Raw genomic sequence first — 20,255 nt, forward strand, 5'->3', positions numbered from 1 at the left:
TCAATAACTAGACTAAAATAAAAATTTTAAAACTTGTTCGTATATGAATCTCACTTCGGCTATTTGTAACTTTGTAGTCCTAAATATAATCTTAAAAATATTGTATCTTTTATCCAACATTCAAAGAATTTCCGTGACATGAGAACTTTTAATGTCAAGTTAAAGACATTGTTGTTGACATTGTTATTGTGAATATTTTATAAAATACATAGTACTTAAAGTGGTTGATGCGTAAGCGCCCCACGTAAGTGGTTGACGGTCCGAACCCGAAGCAACACACCAATGACATTTCGAAGTTATGTGTGTATTAGAAATAATTATCACTTGTTCCAACAGTGAAGGAAAACATCATTATGCAACCCTGCATGCCTAAAAAAGTTGTTAAACGCATTTCTTAAGTGCATGCAAAGTCTTTGACCCGTACTTGACCAGCGTGGTGGACTCAAGGTCTAACCCTTGCTTCATTCTGGAGGGAGATCCTTGCCCAGCAATAGGACAGAAATGGCTTAAAAAAACTTGCTTTTATAAAGTGGCTTCTTTACAGTTCATTTACCTCCCAAGTAAATTGTTTGCAGAGAACATAAAAACATATTAACAGGGGTCAAAATCCTGAAAAATTCAACACCACAAAAAAATTGAATATCCGAAAAAATATTCTATATCCTTTTTGAAAAGCAATTTCCCTTCCCTATAAATAAGTAGTTTCAAATAGTTGGGTCTACTCGTGACGGGGTGGAAATATTTATACCCTCTGTGAAGGGTTCGTGACGTAGGTATTAGGTATACAGTAGGGTATTATCGATTTAGCTAAGAAAGGGTTGGGTATCTAGAATTCTGGATAGACTTTGTTCTGAATATCGGCTGAGAAAATAGCTTTTCGGCTTGGAAGCTTATTTTCAAGTAAATTAGGATACCTACTTCTGTTGTTATTTTTATGTATGTGTAAAAAGAAAGAAAAACGTGTTGTCCAGTTATGTTGAAGACAACTTCAAGTCATACCGAATGCAACTGAATACCAGCCAGTATTTTACTGGATTTAACACGATACTCCTCAGTAAGACTGGTTGTCAAACTTCCAAGCTTCTGACTATTGGTAATTAATGTCGAATAACTTCGAATATGACAGCCGCGACTCACAATTTAACAAGCCTTCCAAAACACGCAGGTAAAATCTGGTCACCCATCCACAGACCATCGTCGCGAAGCGTAGCTTAACCTTAAAGATCTATCCGGGCGGCAGTTGTTACTTAGCTACGAACTTCTCAATAACTACATTACAAGCTTAAGTATGCAAAAATAACCTTATTTAAAAATAATACAAAGAAAACCTTTGCATAAGTTTCTGAAAAACCTTTTTTAAAACGTTTTTCAAAGTCCCAACTTATAACGAATAAGAAAACTTCAATACACCTGAACAATGAGAGTTATTTTTAAAGGGTTTTATTACGCCCTAAACGTGTAGAGGGATAATATTTTCTATAGAATTCGGTAAAGATGTGAATACCTTACGGCGAGCAGTTTAGCGAAGCGAAGGTAAGCTGTGCTTTGATGATAGGGTATCGTTTACGAATCAATGGTTGAAAAAATATGGATGATTCTAACTGATTTAAAATATGGTGGAGGTTCTAAATTCGTGTTTGCTTTTTCTATTTTCTTTTTATAATCAACAACAAAGTCTCATTTCTTTGTTGTTATCTAAATAGTTCTTGAGATGTTCTCAAAAATATGTAAATTTGTCTACATTTCAGATAGATCCGAATTTCAGATGTAACGAAAAATCTTTGATTAAGAATATTTCATACCAAAGGCGTTTTATTTTGAACTTGCTTTTGCCCGCGACTTCGTTCGCGTAGTGTGTGACTGACACATTTTTTTATACAAATTTTCTTCCCCTATTTTATACCTTGGGTTTAAAATTGATCAACTTAATTTCTTAACGGATGCCTATAAGTCATAACATCTACTTGCATGCCAAATTTCAAGCCGATCCCTCCAGTAGTTTGAGCTGTGCGTTGATAGATCACTATGTCAGTCAGTCACTTTTGAGTTATATTTATTTAGATTTTAAACGACATCCTCGCATTTAAAACCTGTCAAAGATTTTCACAAACGTACAAAAATTTAACACTCAGTAGCTTCAATGTATGGTTAGCGTATAGGCGTGGCAAACGACTTATTTATCACCTAGTAAGACTTAAGTGTATCTCAAGGGAATAGTTTACAGAATGATTTCGTGTTAGAGGTATTTAAGAACAAAAATGCATAGTCAGCGGTTTGCTAAACGATTTGTAGGAGTACTTTAGCTAGAGTTAGCATTTATTTTGAACAGATTAGGCTGCATTTTATTTATCTAGAGCCTTGTGCAATGGTGTAAGTATTAACAGTAATAAAATCCATACTAATATTATAAATGCGAAAGTAACTCTGTCTGTCTGTCTGTCTGTTACTCAATCACGCTTAAACTACTGAACCAATTTGCATGAAATTTGGTGTGGAGATATTTTGATACCTGAGAAAGGATATAGGCTATTCTTTATTTGGAAAATCACGCATAATGGGAAAATTAAGGTCAAATGCTAGTTATTTATAAACTTAAATTTAATAAAGAGCAATGATAGCCGAGTGGTTTAAGTTGCGCCTCCCACGCAAGTGGTTGAGGGTTCGTACCCGAGACATCACGTATTCAATGACTTTTCGAAGTTATGTGTGTATTAGAAATAATTATCACTTGTTCAAACGGTGAAGGAAAACATTGTGAGGCAACATTACATGCTTGAGAGTTCTTTAAAAGAGTTCTCGAAGGTATGCAAAGTCCTTAACCCGTACTTGGCCAGCGTGGTGGACTCAGGGCCTAGACTTAGGGTAATTTTATATTATTATTCCTTAGGATATATGAAAATAAATAAATATAATTGGACAACTCACACACGGTCATTTGATTCCAAACTAAGCAGAGCTTGTACTATGTGTGTAACCAAATAACTGATAAACATACTTATATACTTGTAAATACATATTTATATAGATAAATTGACATCCAGTGAAAAGATGTGAATAAAGCAAGGGAAGTTTGTGAGGATCGTATCAAATGGCGGTCTTTGGTCTCCGCCTGCCCCTATGGGAAGAGGGCCTGATTTTATGTATGTATTTAATGTATGTATGTACATATGTATGTATGTATGTATGAATTATTAACAAAACCTGCTCTGTTTACCTTCTATCAAGTCAACAAGGGCCTCTAACAAACAAATTACTACACAACCCAAACTGTATTGTAACTGAATCGATAATGAAACTAACTATGTACATGAATTAATAATCAACTTGTTTCATACATGTTTAATGACGCAATAACTGGGTGACTTTCCATACAATAATCATACATATTGTATCTATACCAGGGGTTCCCAACCTTTTCTTAGTCCGGGACCACTTTTATATTTATATACCGGATATAATTATATACCGTAATATAGTTATAAAGAAGAAGTTTTGGGCAAACCGACATGGGTAGGTTAGGTTAGAAGGCTGAGGTGGGAGCGAGCGAGGCGAAGCTCCCACCTCAGCCTTCGTGGTTATTTTTTTTTTAAACCACCCGTACGTAACGTGTTAATCACTATTATCTAAGAAAGAAAACGATGTACAGCACGGTGGCTTACCAATAGTTGCCAATTGAGATACCACAAATTATGATGAAATTTTGCAGAGTCTTAGCGTAAGTACCAGAATAACACCTAGGCTTTAGAAATATAGCTAGCAAGAGCTAGTTTCTTGTACCTTTTATTTAATACACATATATCTTCAAAAAGGTCACAAATATATCAAATTTATATTACCTTTGATTCAGCAAATCTAATAATAAACCAATAAACTGAAATCTTCATATAATACGCTTATATCAAAATTGTGCTGATAATACCCTCTGATTGAAGAGTATCTATACTAATGTTATAAAGCTGAAGAGTTGGTTTGTTTGAACGCGCTAATCTCAGGAACTACTGGTGCTACTTAAAAAATATTTTACTGCTGGATAGCCTATTTATTGATGAAGGCTATAGGCTATATAACATCACGCTACGAACATCAGGAGCGGAGGAGCAACGAAAATTTAGACACATTCTCTCTTATGTGACGCAAGCGAAGTTGCGCGGGTCAGCTAGTCATCTATATAGAGCTGATCGTCTTATGCAGAACAAAAGTTAAACGTATTAGGGTCTTATAATCGTCAATTGGAAGATTGGACCCTTTATATGATACTCATTAGTTAGCAATTTATATCAGACCCTTCAAATTAAGGTACCCCTTCAAGTTTCCAACATATCTTTTGTACATTAAATTTGGCAACTTTGCCATATTATGTTGTTAGCTTTGCCATGCCATAGACGTAACATTTCATTTCATTGTGTATAAAATCTAAGTGGCTCATAGGTATCTTGGTTCAATTTCCAAAGAAGGAAAAAAGCTGATTTAGTACCTCCAAAATAAAAATCCTATAAATATTAAATCTACGTAAATGGTGTAGACAGAAAATTGACCTTCAGTTTTTTTTAATTAACAAATGACAAAGGATTTTCTAGCATATGTCGTTACATATGTATACGTTTTAAACTATCTGTGTAGTAAATTTTATCAAAATCTGTTCAGTCATTTTTGCGTGAAAGAGTAACATACATACATACATCTTCACGAACTCTTGCATTATGAAAAACAGGATTTAGATTTCGCATTATGGATACAGTTTGATAAAAATCTATTATTATTTTCTGTGTTAATAAACTTATTTCAAAAAAGTTATTTTGAATATTGAGTAGCTAAAAGTAATCAATCATTTTGATAAATGGGGCGTATTATTGTCAAAAATATTGAGTTTATAAACGATATTGCTGTATCATTGTGAGTGGATAATAGGTGGGAATAAAAAATATATATTTTAGAACTTATAAATTAGGGTTAAATTCACAAAACTAACTTATTAAGCTTGTAAGGATAGACCAAGTGGCCTTTTTTTACCCACAGCTATGGGAAAAAGACATGATTTTATATATTTATTTTTACGCTTAGGATGTTGATCATTATGTAAAAAGACTTTCAAAGGGTTTTGTATCTTAGGAAATATAGGTATAAGATTCAGGCCGACTATTGTGGCACATCGCCATATTAGTTATCAGTCTAACCCCGGTTAAAACTTATATAAAAAAATGCTATCGAGTAGATAAACTACCGTTAAATTTACTCAGAAACCAGGGGTTAGTCGGTTTCGTATTTTAGCAGCGACAGCTTGACTGAGACCTAAGTAATTGTCTCATTTACTTTTAAATAAAAAAACCTATATGTTAAATATTTTACATATTTTAGCGCCCCCTGTGGTACAGACAAATGACAGATTTTACGATAGCCCCTGGTTTGATTTCCGGGTCGCGTAAATTGCATGCAGCGTCCTTTTTGTGTAGTTGTTATTAGCTAAACGTAAATGCACTAAAATCACCTTTAGCATGACGTTAAAATACCTACTTAGGAACTACAAAGCTCATAAATAGTTTTAAACTAACAAACTATGTGCAAACCCCAATATTATTGATAACAAGCGAAGCCGAAGCTCAATCTAAACTTGCACCGCGAACTTTGCCGAACTTTACCGAACTTGCCCGAAGTGGAGCGAAGATTTAATAAATTTATTTATATCGCTTAGTAGTTTGAAAGGTCAGCTGGTGTGTAACCTGCGCTAAAACTTTAGATTGAGGTACAATAGTTGATTGTGTGACTTCCAAGGTAATACATTATGTTAAAAATCGCAAATGTGGCAGTTTGTCTGTTCAGTCAGATCGGTTAAGTCAGTTTAATAGTAATTAGTTACCTACATACTTACACAGATTAAAATTAAGCCTTTTTCCCCGTAAAGGTAAGCCTTTACCTATTAAAGAACGCTGCTACGATCCTACAACCTTTCATAACCTCATTCACATCCATACATGTTGTCATACAGGACCGCCGGTTACGAGTAACACCTTTTTTGCAAGACATCACCGATATCATCTGTGTATGTCTTTCAAGGGCGTAACATTCTCACTACATAGTAACACCTTTTTTCCCATAGAGCGAGGCACCATAGAACACCAATTGAAACCACTAAAAAATGCCCTTGTATCGCGGAGACTTTTACAAACATACGAATAACGGACACAAAGTACAACCAGACCCGAAACAATTATTTGTGGATCGCACAAAAAATTATAAATTATTTCGTGTGGGAATCGAACCCACGACGTCCCGACGCAATAGTAGCAGCGTGGTGACCTAAACCACTGCGCCACGGACGGAGCTTTCCTTAAATATCGTAACCTTCTTTTGTTTATAGACTTTATAAGTACAGTCCCTAACTATATTTCACATAACCCTTAAAAGTTACCATAGCATATGGAAGTGCTCCAGTTTTTATATCCCAACTAAAAGATTATGACGGTCACAGATGTTAGGGAAAATCGTCCCTTCCACACAAGACTTGACTTGCATACATAACGACGTATGGTCCTGTTGTTGTTGTCGTATGGTTAGTGGTCAACCTAGTGTCACAGTTGTTCAAGCCGCCCGAAGGCTTTGACGACTGTTATCTTATACGACAACAACCGGGACCGACTTTTTACGTGCCCTCCGAAGCATGGAGACGCCCAGTTCAGATACCACTATGCGGTCACCCATCTATGGAATGACCGCGCCAACGGTTGCTTAACCCACAGATCGTTTACCGACCGGTGAGCGCAACTGGCTATAGGCGCCTTCAATGATCTTCTTCTTCTTCAATGATGGTCCTGTATGACAAGATGTATGGATGAGAATGAAGCGAAGGAAGTTTGTAAGAATTGTACCAAGTGGCGTTCTCTGGTCTGCCCACCCTTATGGGAAAAAAGGCGTGATTTTATCTACGTATGTATGTTAGGCCCTAGAATATACACAGGTCATATCGGCGATGTCTTGCAAAAATGTCAGGTGCTAGGTACTCGTAATCGGCGGTCCTGTATGACTACATGTATGGATGTGAATGAAGCAAGGGAAGTTTGTAAGGATCGTACCAAGTGGCGTTCTTTGGTCTCTGCCTACACCTATGATGAAAAGACGTGATTTTATGTTTGTATGTAAACAACGACTTGTTTTCTATAGTAATCTGTTGTAAGATGATTTGGAAAACCCAAGTGAAATAACTTATTCATTTTCGACTTTTTATTTATTTTATACTTTTTATACAGAGCTGTATAAAGACGGACTTAATACCAAGGGCATTTTCTGCCAGTCTTTTACGTACTCACCAAATACCACTATGTGGCCACCCATTCACAGAATGTCCTTGCTAAGGTTGCTTAACCTAAGGTTTATAAGTGCAACTATGTATAAGCGCTTCTCTTAAAATAAGAAACCTTCAGTAAACATTTTCAGTAAAATGCTTTACGTAGCGTCCTCATTTGTTTTGCTGATTCAGTATCGCATAGAACTACTTCGATCGCCTGCAGTGTTTTGCTGACCGTACCTTTCAGAACGTGTGTTATTTTGCCGACCTTACCTTTTAAATCAGCTAGGAGGTTCGGATTTAAATGTTTAGACTAGCTGACACACGCGACTTCAGTCGTAAGGCTCGCGGCTAGCGGAGGTAAACAAATAAATAATTATTATTGGACAACTCACACACGGTCATTTGATTCCAAACTAAGCAGAGCTTGTACTATGGTAAGCAAATAACTGATAAACATACTTATATACTTCTAAATACATACTTATATAGATAAATTGACTACCAGGCTCGGAACAAATACTCGTGCTCATCACCCAAAGATTTGTCCCGGGTAGAATTCAAACCCACCACACGCGGCGCTACGGTTGTTGCGGCGAGGTGACCGCTTAAACCACTGCGCCAAACGTGCAGTTGGTATACAAAATTCAGACTTAAGAACCCCTAGGCTTATGCAGTTACTTTACTTTGAAAACACACAAAAGTAATTGTAAACTAGATAAATGGCCAATTATTGCTTTTATAAAATTGTCTATAGACACGGGAAAAGCTTTTAACCAGAGAAAAGCACAAGTACAATTCGTGAGCGCTAGTCAGCTACTCGTAGTAGTAAATCTATACTAATCTATACTAATATTATAAAGCTGAAGAGTTTGTTTGAACGCGCTAATCTCAGGAACTACTGGTCTGATTTGAAAATTATTTCTGTATTAGATAGCCCATTAATCGAGGAAGGCTATAGGCATATCTCATCACGGTACGACCAATAAGAGCAGAGTACCAGTTAAAAATGTTACAAAAATAAAATAGAACAAAACATTTTATTATCTAGTATTTCTTTTTTATATTTTTTTATCAGATCTCGGGTCACTCTTTTATGCATCTCACAAAACAAACATCTCTATAAGATTGAACAAAAATATGCAAAAACATTTCATTTGAAATGAAGAAGAAAAGTATAGATAAATCTATATTTCTATTCATCAAAATATTCAAATCTATTTGCACTTGAAGTGCTATTTTTTCATTTGTTTGTGACCTCTGCTAGTTTAAAGTATTTTGACCTTATCACATTATATAATTAAAAAACGGATTAAAAATTCAATAACTTACTTTTAAAATTCAAATTTATGCTAATATTACAAAGTGAAAGTTTGTTTGTGCGGTATTTATATAAATAAAATTATAAATCTCAAAAATTAAAGTAAGTAGTCGAAAGTGTGAGTTGAACATGGGTGTCTTTTTCTATCTTTATATATATAATTCTTCTGTAAGTGTGTATATCACTGAACTTCTCTTAAACGACTGGACCGATATTGATGAAATTTTTTGTAATTTATTCGACAGGACAACGTCTGTCGGGTCCGCTAGATTAATTATATTTATTTTTCTTCGTTTGTTTAGTGGCCAACCTTAAATTGTCTTTTAGCTCTTTAAACAATCCGAAGGCTTTTGTTCAGCAGTGAGACATATAGGAATAAGAATTATAACCGCAATCATGAGGCTATCAGCTATTTGAAATCACACTATAGTAAACCCACAGCAGCGAATTATTTACTACAATTGCAAGTGAAACTACGGTACACAACAAGTTTGCTAATACAAACCCTTAACACGTACAATAAACATTATTGAAACTTTAAACACAAATATTTTTAGATTACGTTACGATTTGTATTGAATACAGATTTGATAAAAGGATTTTCTTTTAAATGCCATTTTTTTATGTAGGGAGAGATTGAAGTGAGTAGATATGAGATATGATTTTAGTCCTACAGGCCATGTAATATTAATAATAGGTGGCTTATTGCCATTTGGGGGTCTAATACTTACTAAAATCTTTGTTCAACTCGGTGCTATTGATAATTCCGACTAAACCTCAAATTTTGGCTGACATATAAATCGAAATTGAGACCCTATCAAGAACTTTATTATACTTTATCTATGTTCAACTCAGGTATTGAACCGAATACAATGAAAAGTAAAATACGATTACGGTACGTTCAGCATGAAGCACGGAGGTAGGCAGATAACCAAACTCAAGATCTTGACAAGAAAAATCTAACTACCTATTTTTCGACACGGGATTCAAACCCAAGAACATCTTAATTAGTTTAAATAATAACATTTATTAAACGCATTAAAAATTGGCCTTTACTTGGGCCAAAGGATAAGCATTGCCATCCAACGTTGCAATGCTGCCAGCATTCTGGGTACGTTACCGGTCTACGACGATGAGGAGAAATTCTACGACGCGTGACGTACTCCCTTTTGTTTATATTGTAAATATTTCATTATTATAAATAGTTTAATATTGTTTCTTTTGTATAAGTTTAGAAAATATAAATTTATGATAAGATAGCAATTCTAAAGAAATGATAAAAGAGTGATTATTTTTTAAAACGATCCCAAAAACATCCCATATTTTTCTCAAATAATCTTTTAAAAAAACCCCTCTAACCAATATTTTCGATTGCCTTCAACCGTACATAAGTATGCAAAAAAGTTGCCAGTTCCCCTCATGAATAAATTGTACGCCACACAAAGTTTTAAAGGAAAACATCGGGCCTGCTTATTATTCTTACAGTACAAAAATACATGTATAACATACTAGCTTTGGCCCTCGACTTCGTCCGCCAGAAACGATTTCCCGGGGTAAAAAGTATATTGTATGTGTCTAGGTTATAAAAAAATGTGTAATCTATCCATTCCATGGTCACCCATCCATAGACAAACCTCAGCAAGCGTAGCTTAACCTCTGAGATCGATCCGCGCGGCTGTTGTTAACTAAGCCACTGCATTATGTTGTTGTATTTATACAAAGTAAAAATCAATAAATAAAGGATGGAAAATCAAATAAAAAATACTATTTCCGAATTCCGTATTCCTACTAAAATAAAGAATGCGAAAAACATTTTTAAATAGATAGTATAGTAATAAAAAGCCTGACCATAAATTTAAATTACAATTATTTACAACAAAACCAAATTACACAATAATCAGACATTCAAAATCATATTTCTAACTTAATTTTCAGTAAAAAAAGCATATTTTTCAGACGTAAAAAATCTGTACACGTAAAGCCTTCGTTTCAGGCTTTGTTATCCTTCAGTGAGGCAAGGGTAGCGGTGTACGACAGACGTCCGTTCGCCGCCATCTTGGATTCGCGGGAAATTAGAAAGTTAGTGCTTGTGCTGTGTGTGTGTGTTTCAAAGTGTGTATTGTAAAATTATTTTGTGTTCTTGTGTACTTTTGTGTACTCTGGTAATGGATGAATAAATAATTGGAGTAATTTTTGGAAAAAGGTGAGAGGTTATTTTTTAATTCGGTAAAATATTTCTTTTAATTCTTTTTTGGATTAGTTTAAGAGGCTTTAAGATAAGTTTTCAAATTTAGAATATAAAATATTTTTGTTGTGATTAGTTTAGGGGGCGTTGGATAAGTTTTCAAATTTAGAATATAACATACGCGTATTGTTTCAACTGTGTCAATAATACAAATAAAATAAAATTTAGATTATTATATCAATTTTTCTTTATGTAGGTAAATTAATTAAAGTATATATAGCACTAGTGGTAGGTACGCGTGAAGAAATGTCATTTATATCAGGTTTTCAATTAAAAATATATATGTGGATTATAATTTTTTCGAACCGACTTAAGAAATGAGAAAATTATAGAATCCTGCGGTGCTATTCATGGAATCGCGTTGTGTACGCGAATTTCAGACTAGAAATCGCATATTTGTTATGAGACCTTTCTCTACAATAACTATCAGGAAAAAAGGAATGGAGGCAGTTTATTATTATTTCCTTAAAGCTATAGATCTATAAAGCGTTATCGAACAGGAACCTATTATTATGTAACACCTTATATTATTATACACATTTCAGTATACATTTTACACAATAAATCAATATTTTGGTAATAATCTTAACTATTTCTCTACACATTGCATTGATAACCCCCGATTTTTGAGTACATTTAGGGGTAGTTTATCTATTCAATAGCGTTTTTTATATGAGTTTAAACGCTATTGAATAGATAAACTACCGCTAAATGTAACTCAGAAACCGGGGTTAATCATCTATTACCTAATACTTCTTCATCTTTATTACCAGATAGGATTGTTGCGAATTAAACGTGCAATCGTACTGAATAAAGCTGAAAAGACATTGAATTGTAGCTCTCGTTTCCCGTATCTATGTAAAAAGGAACCACATAGCAAATAAGTACGTTTGAGATATCAAAGGTTTTACAAAAACATGTCTATAAAATCAGTTGCAGTTTGCTCTGGGGGGCTATCACGTATTTCAGTTGACAACTATTTGAAAGTCACTATGCTGTACATTGTTTTCTCCCTTAGATTATAGTGATTAACACGTTATGACAAAGCAGACGACGTAATGTACTGAATAGTAAACATCAATTTGAAGTACTCTCTGATGTGATTCGATTTTGCATAAATAAGGACAATTGCAAGACCTGTGCTATTTTATTTGCGTTTCACTGATGCTCCAGTGGAGACGTTTTCATGCTAACTCATACAAGTTTTAATGAAAATTACCCCTGACTGTCCCACTGGTGGGCAAAATGAGGAAGAGGTTAGATCTTGACTCCACCACGCTAGCCAAATACGGATTGGGGACTTTGCATACCAACACGAAAAGTGTTAAACAACTTTTAGATATTTTCCTTAATACAAGATTTCATTACCATGTTTTCCTTAACAAACATGAACACCGATTTATTTTTTGTAGCTAAGCTAAACATTATTATCACTTGTGCTAACAGTCAAAGAAAATATCAGTGCTTCGACCACATGTAAAAGGAAAGCAAATTATTTTTCCACAATAATTACTGTTTTAATCAAAATCTCATAGAAAACCAACATTTTAACCACAAAAACATTTCACCAATAGAATCACAGTCCGTTATCACTGACCTTTCATTAGCAGATAGCTTTTGTTATCTATGTAAACGATGACGTAACGCTGCAATACCGTAACACACCCTGTAGCTATTGTTGTGTTAAAAACTACACCCTGTGTCATTGGTTACGTGTGTGAAGTAGTTTGTGTTATGTTGAAGCACCCTATGTTACTGATTACATATATTATTATATGGACATTGTAGTTTAGTTATATATTAGACACTAAAAACCAGCCGCGAATTTGTTAAAATGTTTAGGTAAATCTATAGTAATATTATAAAGCTGAAGAGTTTGTTTGTTTGAACGCGCTAATCTCAGGAACTACTGGTCCGATTTGAAAAATTCTTTCAGCGTTAGATAGCCCATTTATCGAGGAAGGCTATAGGCTATATATCATCACGCTACGACCAATAGGAGCAGAGTACCAGTAAAAAATGTTACAAAAACGGGGAAAATTTTGACCCATTCTCTCTTATGTGACACAAGCGAAGTTGCGCGGGTCAGCTAGTGTAACATAAAATGTCGTGATACACTACCGTTCGGACCTCAAGGGCATAAATACTGGAGTATTCTATAAATACTCAATAAGTAGGGTCCGAAATCATAAGAAATATATATAAATATTTCACCAGATTCGTGTGGGATTAGATATTAATATTATATAAGTTTGTCGCAGAGGATAAAATTACTTACTTATATATTTTTTTGATTATTTTTCTGAATAAAATTTGGAGTCGGATTAAAATATCTTAGTATGGTGTCTTGGTTCAAATTACTTAGCAAATACAAGGCTTGGTTTTTGATATTAAGGTAATATTAATAAACGGTATTTTGTGTGAAAAAAATAGGAGCTCGTGGTTTAGTTGACGACAGCAGCGCGGATCCATCTCTGAGGTTAAGCTACGCTTGCCGAGGTTGTTCTGTGGATAGGTGACCATCTTTTACAAATCGAGTTCCTCCGTGTTTCGGAAGGCACGTTAAATTGCGAGTCTCTGCTGTTATTTTCAAAGATCTTTGACAGTCGTTAACAGTAAGCAGAGGCTCTTAATTCGTCTTTTTTTAAATCAATGTGTCTCATAACTCATAGATTTTATCTATTTAGGTTAGTTTTAAAGATTAGGCAGACAAAGAAAGTTGTTTCGAATCGACAAAAAATAATTAAACTCAACTGAATCATTATTTAACCAGCTATCGAAAAATAAGAAAACTATAAAAATCGGTTGACTCAATAAAAAGTAACAAACATTAAAAAATTAAGACGACTAGATAACGTCCCCTCTTTTTAAACACGGTTAAGAAGTAAGAAAGAAAGAAAACCCTACTTACTGCCGTACAAAAAGAAGCGTTAACATATTTTCCTTTACTTCATCCAATTTATTCGAAACGTCTCTCTTTATTAGTTTATTTTGACAAAAGAACGTCTTTATTATGAACCTTTTGTTATTATGATGGTGTGAAGATATATATTGTATAGCATCATTCAGCCTAGAGACTTTATTTATATCAGACCCGTGAATAAGGTTTTCAAATATCAAATTTTTGATGATGTACTATGGGCATGGGCATTTATACAAACATACTAGCTGACACGGCAAACGTTGTTTTACCATTCAAATTAAAAAAAAAAAAAACTTTGGTGTATGAAAAATAGATGTTGGCCGATTCTCAGACCTACTCAATATGCTCACAAAATTTCATGAGAATCGGTCAAGCCCTTTCGGAGGAGTACGGTAACTAACATTATTTTATATAGGATAAATTCAACCCATTAACACCTACACCTACCACAAAGTAGTTTTATTTAACATAATAGTTGACTGATAAAGAATGTAAATGAAGTTTAAATAGATAAATAAGTCATTTTGTATAAATTGCACTAACAACGTGAACTCACTCATAAGATAGACACAATTTAAAATTTTCGTCTTGTAACCCTATAATCTAATAGTACACAAGAATTTAAGGAAATTTCAATCACTATTCACTCTTTTACACACAAACAAAAGAATCACTTTTACTCGAAAAAAAAACTACAACGAAAACCTCCACAAAAAAGTTCCGCAACAATTTTAATTAAATACCTCTCTTGGATACCTGGGCTTACTAAGTTCTAGAGCACACGAGATACGTGATCTGAAAGTAGATATAGGTCTTAGTTTTAGGTTTCCTAACATTCTAGATGTATTGCTCGATTTGGAAGCCGAACTTGGGACTAGAATACGGCTATCGTGTTTGGAAAAAAGAGTTTTGAGGCTTACTTTAAGACTTTCGCGTTGCATATTAATTTTTGGTATATTGTAAAGGAAATAATGTTAATATGCATTTTACTTTCATTTGCTTGACTATTCAGCACAGGTTACTTTGGTTGTGGTCGTGTTTATCACTGTTTTAGCCTGTATTATCCATATTCGATAAAAAATCATATGTTCTTCCAGAGATAACGATAACTTGGTAAACCTTATTGTAACCACAGCTTCGAAGCGTTCTTTACAAGTTGCGCTCACCGGTGGGTAAACGATCAGTTGGTTAACAATCTTTGGCTCAGTCTTTCTAAAGATGGGTGACCGCATAGTGGTATTTGAACTGAGCGTCTCCGTTATTAGCAGGACACATAAAAAAGGGTCGGTCAAAATAGCAGGCTGGAACAACGTTGACACTAGGTTGACCACTAACCATACATTAAAAAAACAAAGGTAACAATCGCGTTAATTAGTTAGTTCTTGTAATAGTTACAAGCAAAGCTTAAGTTCAAAACTTTTACTGCACAGTTTTGTTAAACTCAACGTAAATTCTAAGGTCATCCACCTCTAGTCTTCAAGTAATACCTATAAGGTCTAGATCTAACCTAACAGGTGTTAGGACGTGACATGAAACTGGATCCTTTGAAACCTACAGTTTTTTCCCAGAAAATACGTGTTACGACACGGCCAGGTCCAATAATAGTTTGTATGTTTGTAAAATGAGATATAATGCCCTGCGATACAAGCCACGAGCTTAGTTCAGGCACCGCTGTAAACATTTGATTGTATACAATTTTGAAAAATAAATAAATTTAAATTTGTAACGTGCCCGGTATATGGCAATAGGTTTACCCCCTATTACATGGGACTTATATTAAAAACCATCTTATACATATCGAGTTGCTCCATGTTTCGGAAGGCTCATTAAATTGTGGGTCCCGGCTGTCATTTTCAAAGATCTTTGACAGTCGTTAACAGTAGTCAGAAGCTTGAAAGTCTGACAACCAGTCTTACCGAGGGGTATCGTGTTATAACCCAGGTAACTCGGTTGTGGAGGTCCGATAGGCAGTCGCTCCATGTAAAATACTGGTATTCAGCTGCATCCAGTGAGACTGGAAGCCAACTCCAACATAGTTTGGAATAAAAGCTAGGCTGATATTATAGAGATATATGTACAATTCATTAGTGTTGTATATACATAATTGTCTATATTACTATGAACCACGACAAAGCTCAATTTGTCGGACACAAGGACAATTAAGGACAGTAACTGAATAATGATTAATTGAGCTTGTAGCGTAATGGACAAGTGGGACAATAGTTGATTAGTCACTATGATAGTATTACGAGTGTAGTAGGTTTGATGCTTTTTTTTGTTGTTCAAGTAGTTTTTTTGTAATTTGTGGGTTAGTAAAATCATAATTTAAATAATAATATTATAATACATAAAAATACGTATATAAGATTTAAATTAAGGTACCTTGGTAGGGTATTAGGGGGAAGGGTTTATGTCGTCACCTCGCCGCAATAATCGTAGTTTCACCTGTAGATGGTTCGAATCCCAACCGGGACAAATCTTTGTGTGATGAGTACGAGTATCTGTTCTGAGTCTGGTTGTTAGATATCTAAATAAGTGTGTATTAAGAAGTATGTAAGTATGCTTATCAGTTTTTTGGTTACCATAGTACAAGCTCTGCTTAGTTTGGCTTCAAATAACCGTATATGAGTTATCCAATGATATTTATTTAATAATAAATTACTAATGTTTTGTTTGTTTCGAGATTTAATCCAAAAACCTGCATAGAAGTCGTATTCGCTATTTCCTATACCATATACTTCCTAAAGGTTTGTTATCTATCTATACTGTAAAAACATTACCTGCCTTCCAAAAAGCATCCTTTTAGCGGCCTCCGAGCAGTCCTAAAAGGCGAAATTTTCTATCTACCGTCATTTACTCATAGGTCAGGAGAGGTCATATACAATTAGGTCATGTCTGTTTCACTATAATGACCTTTTATTATCGGTATTCGCGGGTCACGATTTGGGTTATTTGTAATTGAGTATAATAAATAAATTGTGGTGAATTTAGGGGATTAAATTATTTATATATTAGGTTTGGAAAAAGTCTTTTCGCATTATAGTATGTATGAACTTGTAATAAAATCTCTTTGGCTTCAAGAATCACAAATGAGTACACGGTGCGTTAGGTTTCTTTCAGTGAGCTCGTAAGGTACCCAAATATCGAGCTTTTTTGTGTAGAGAAAAGTTTTTATTACAAGTTCATACATACTATAATGCAAAAAGACTTTTTCTCCGACCTAATATGTAAGGACTGAGGACAAAAACTACAGCATTATTATTTAATTTTATATTATTCGCTGTTTCACTAAAAACATACTAGTTACCCTATATTTTAAGTGAAAATAAATTAGTATTGTCATACTATAATATACATATATAGCTGAAATTATTTTAACACGCAGAGGAAAAAACGGACAATATACATTTTTTTGTAATCATTTTTCAGCATGCCACAAACAGACAAACGGACATTATTATTTTCTTTACTAGAGCCCCTAAGATGAAACTTATCTTTTTAAAAAATCAACTCTGAAGGGGCTAAAATATGATGAAAGTTTTTCACAAACGGAGCAACAGCCACTGGTTCTTTCAGGAAAATAGCACAAAGTAAAAAACAAACTCTTGAAAAGTTTTGTTCATGAAATTCCTGAATTTATTTCTATGCTATGACCTTTGTTGTTCAATTTTTAACAAAGGATTAGTCGCGGTGTTATGTCGGTGGAATGTTTGTTTTTGAAATAGATATGAAAAAGATAAATAAAGGGTGCTTTTTGTTGCGTAACATATACTGATATGAAGGGGTAAAGTGTTGAAATTTAGGGGTTGAACGAACAATCGTTACGTGATGATGAATCTTCGTAGCACTACTACACAGTCGTAGCATATGCTACGCCGTAACTTTTATAATAATACAGCTGACTCGCGCAACTTCGCTTGCGTCACATAAGAGAGAATGGGTCAAAATTTTCTACGTTTTTGTAACATTTTTTACTGGTACACTGCTCCTATTGGTTTTAGCGTGATGATATATAGCCTATAACCTTCCTCGATAAATGGGCTATCTAACACTAAAGGAATTTTCAAATCGGACTGGTAGTTCCTGAGATTAGCGCGTTCAAACAAACAAACTCTTCAGCTTTATAATATTAGTATAGATTCGTATGCAGTTAAAAATACAACTATTAAAAATTATATATATTTATTAGCGGACTGTCCTGACTTCGTCCGGGTATAGTCCAACTTTATCCCATGGATTCCATTCTCATAGGAATTTTTAAGCCACCGATCCCATATAAACTTCGTACCGACTGTTACAAACGTATTAAAAAAGAATTATTTAATTTAGTTAGTTGTTCATTGAACGAAGATGTTCCCTCATCACAAATATTCCTCTATCTGACGCCATCTGAATCATCTGCAATAGATGGACACAGGCCAATGATGATGATGATGTTCAAAACTTATGTGCATGCATACATTTCGGTGATTCATTTTTATTTCAATAGATGTCTCAAAACTGTGTTTGATTTCGCGATCCTTGCCTACAAGGCTTTCTATTTTCTATTAAGCTGTTTGATAATAATTCCCGTATGATATTAGATAGCAAAAATATATTCAAAAGTTTCAGCTATACCTTCTATTTCAGCGGCTTTCTTACCTAACCTCAAACATTTCATTAAAGAAAGTATACCTATTTATTCCTGAAGGAAATAGCCTAACATATAATACTCGTAAAAGATTCCCGTTTTAACTTGAATGAGAGTTTTTTTATATCTTTCGTAGATGGGAAATGATATTTGAGGGAACCACAGGAAAACATGTTTTAGGTACTTTATTTAGAAATTAATTTGACTCAAAATTTCAGTATTTAATTCAAATTTTTTAATTTCATTTCAAAGAATATGAAGGTTGAGCAATAAACATGAATTATCCTTAGGGCAATTTTGATAAAAGCTGAAATTACGCCATTAGGTAATAGAACATTATGTAATTATTTCCAAAAAAAGTCTTCAAGCCTTAAAACATTTTGATTACTTATTCTTCTTGCTTTCCAGTGAATTTAAAAGTCGATATACACTTTACACTTCGCCTACAAGCAGTCTGTAAACAATTAATATATTTCGAAATGTATTCATCAAATCCGAAGCAAATATAAACGGTACCACAATAATCAACTTTCAAGTAAAAAATAAAACAAAATCAATTCACTTAGTAAAAAGTAAATCAAAAAATGATTATTACTTAAGTATTACACGAAATAAAAATCTCCTCACTTTTAAAAAGTCGGTTAAACACATGCAAACTAAACTTCAATCTTTATAAAAGACAAAGTTAAAACGTAGTGCTGTATAAAAGCGAATACATTAAACATTAGTCCCTCCCATCGCATGTCGTGTTGCATATTTGATGCCTTCACGACAAATAAACTACACTGCACACCTATATACTAGCTTATACTTTACTACCTTATTCCCGCGACTTCGTCTGCGTGAAAAGGTTTCCCGTAGTAAAAAGTATCCTATGTGTGAATCTACGTTAATTTCAGTTCAATCAGTCGGAAATTTAAGAAGATTTATACAAACTTTCATCCTCTATTTTATCCCCTCGGGGTAGAATTGAACATCGTTTCTTAGTGGATGCCTACGTTATAGCATCTACCTGCATGCCAAATTCCAGCCCGATCCGTCTAGTGATTTGGGCTGTGCGTTGATTGGTCACAGTCAGTCAGTCACCTTTTAGCTATATGTATTAAATAAAGATTACACTAAATAATACTGTATGTTCTATTTTCTTAAAGATTTTCAACTGTCACGACTTGTATACATAATACAAAATCGACCGTGGTCACGGGCTGACTAATGTAGCTGCACATTTCTAATACACACAATTTAGAAAAGTCATTGGTGTGTTGCCTCGGGATCGAACTCTTGACCACTTGAGTGGATAGTACCAATTTATACCACTCTGCTATCACTGCATAACCTAATGTTAAAAAGCACCAAGTTTTCCACCCTGCATAGTAAATAAAATAAATAATAAATATCATTGGACAACTCGCACACCGTCATCTGATTCCAAACTAAGCAGAGCTTGTACTATGGTAACCAAATAACTGATAAACATACTTATATACTTCTAAATACATACTTATATTGTGTCAATCTATATCGAAAATAGTTGCTACTCCCTGTATATCTCGTCTTAAAATCCCGCGAGTACCTCGGGACTTATTGGCGCACATAAAAGAAATAATAAAAACCACAGCATCCCCGCTCCCGCCATTTGCATATGAAACAATAATTTCAGATGAGAACAGATTTATGCAGACGTCTGATTTAGGGTTAGACTTGTGAGAGAATAAAAGACTGGGGTTTTAGTGCTAGTGTGGATAGAACTTTTCTATTACACCGTAGCGTAATATACACAGTCTGTAGCACGATTCTCTACAATACTACTACTAATATACTAGAACCATCGAGTATCGAGTGTTTGACATTTAAAAT

At 34.2% G+C, this 20,255-nt stretch overlaps 2 protein-coding genes across 2 annotated transcripts in view; one reads left to right on the plus strand and one right to left on the minus strand.

The window, feature by feature from the left end:
• LOC142984778 (osteomodulin-like) overlaps positions 1-20,255 on the minus strand; it is a 443,673-nt gene that overhangs the window by 27,102 nt on the left and 396,316 nt on the right. The window lies entirely within an intron of this gene.
• The window catches only part of Syt7 (Synaptotagmin 7), a 679,167-nt gene continuing 669,538 nt past the window's right edge, over positions 10,627-20,255 (plus strand). Inside the window, exon 1 of the mRNA XM_076132579.1 lies at positions 10,627-10,803. The gene's annotated coding sequence lies outside the window, so the exon portion shown is untranslated. The remainder of the gene's footprint in view (positions 10,804-20,255) is intronic.

This window comes from Anticarsia gemmatalis, chromosome 28 (assembly GCF_050436995.1).
Source record: "Anticarsia gemmatalis isolate Benzon Research Colony breed Stoneville strain chromosome 28, ilAntGemm2 primary, whole genome shotgun sequence".
NCBI classification, from domain to species: Eukaryota; Metazoa; Arthropoda; class Insecta; order Lepidoptera; family Erebidae; genus Anticarsia; species Anticarsia gemmatalis.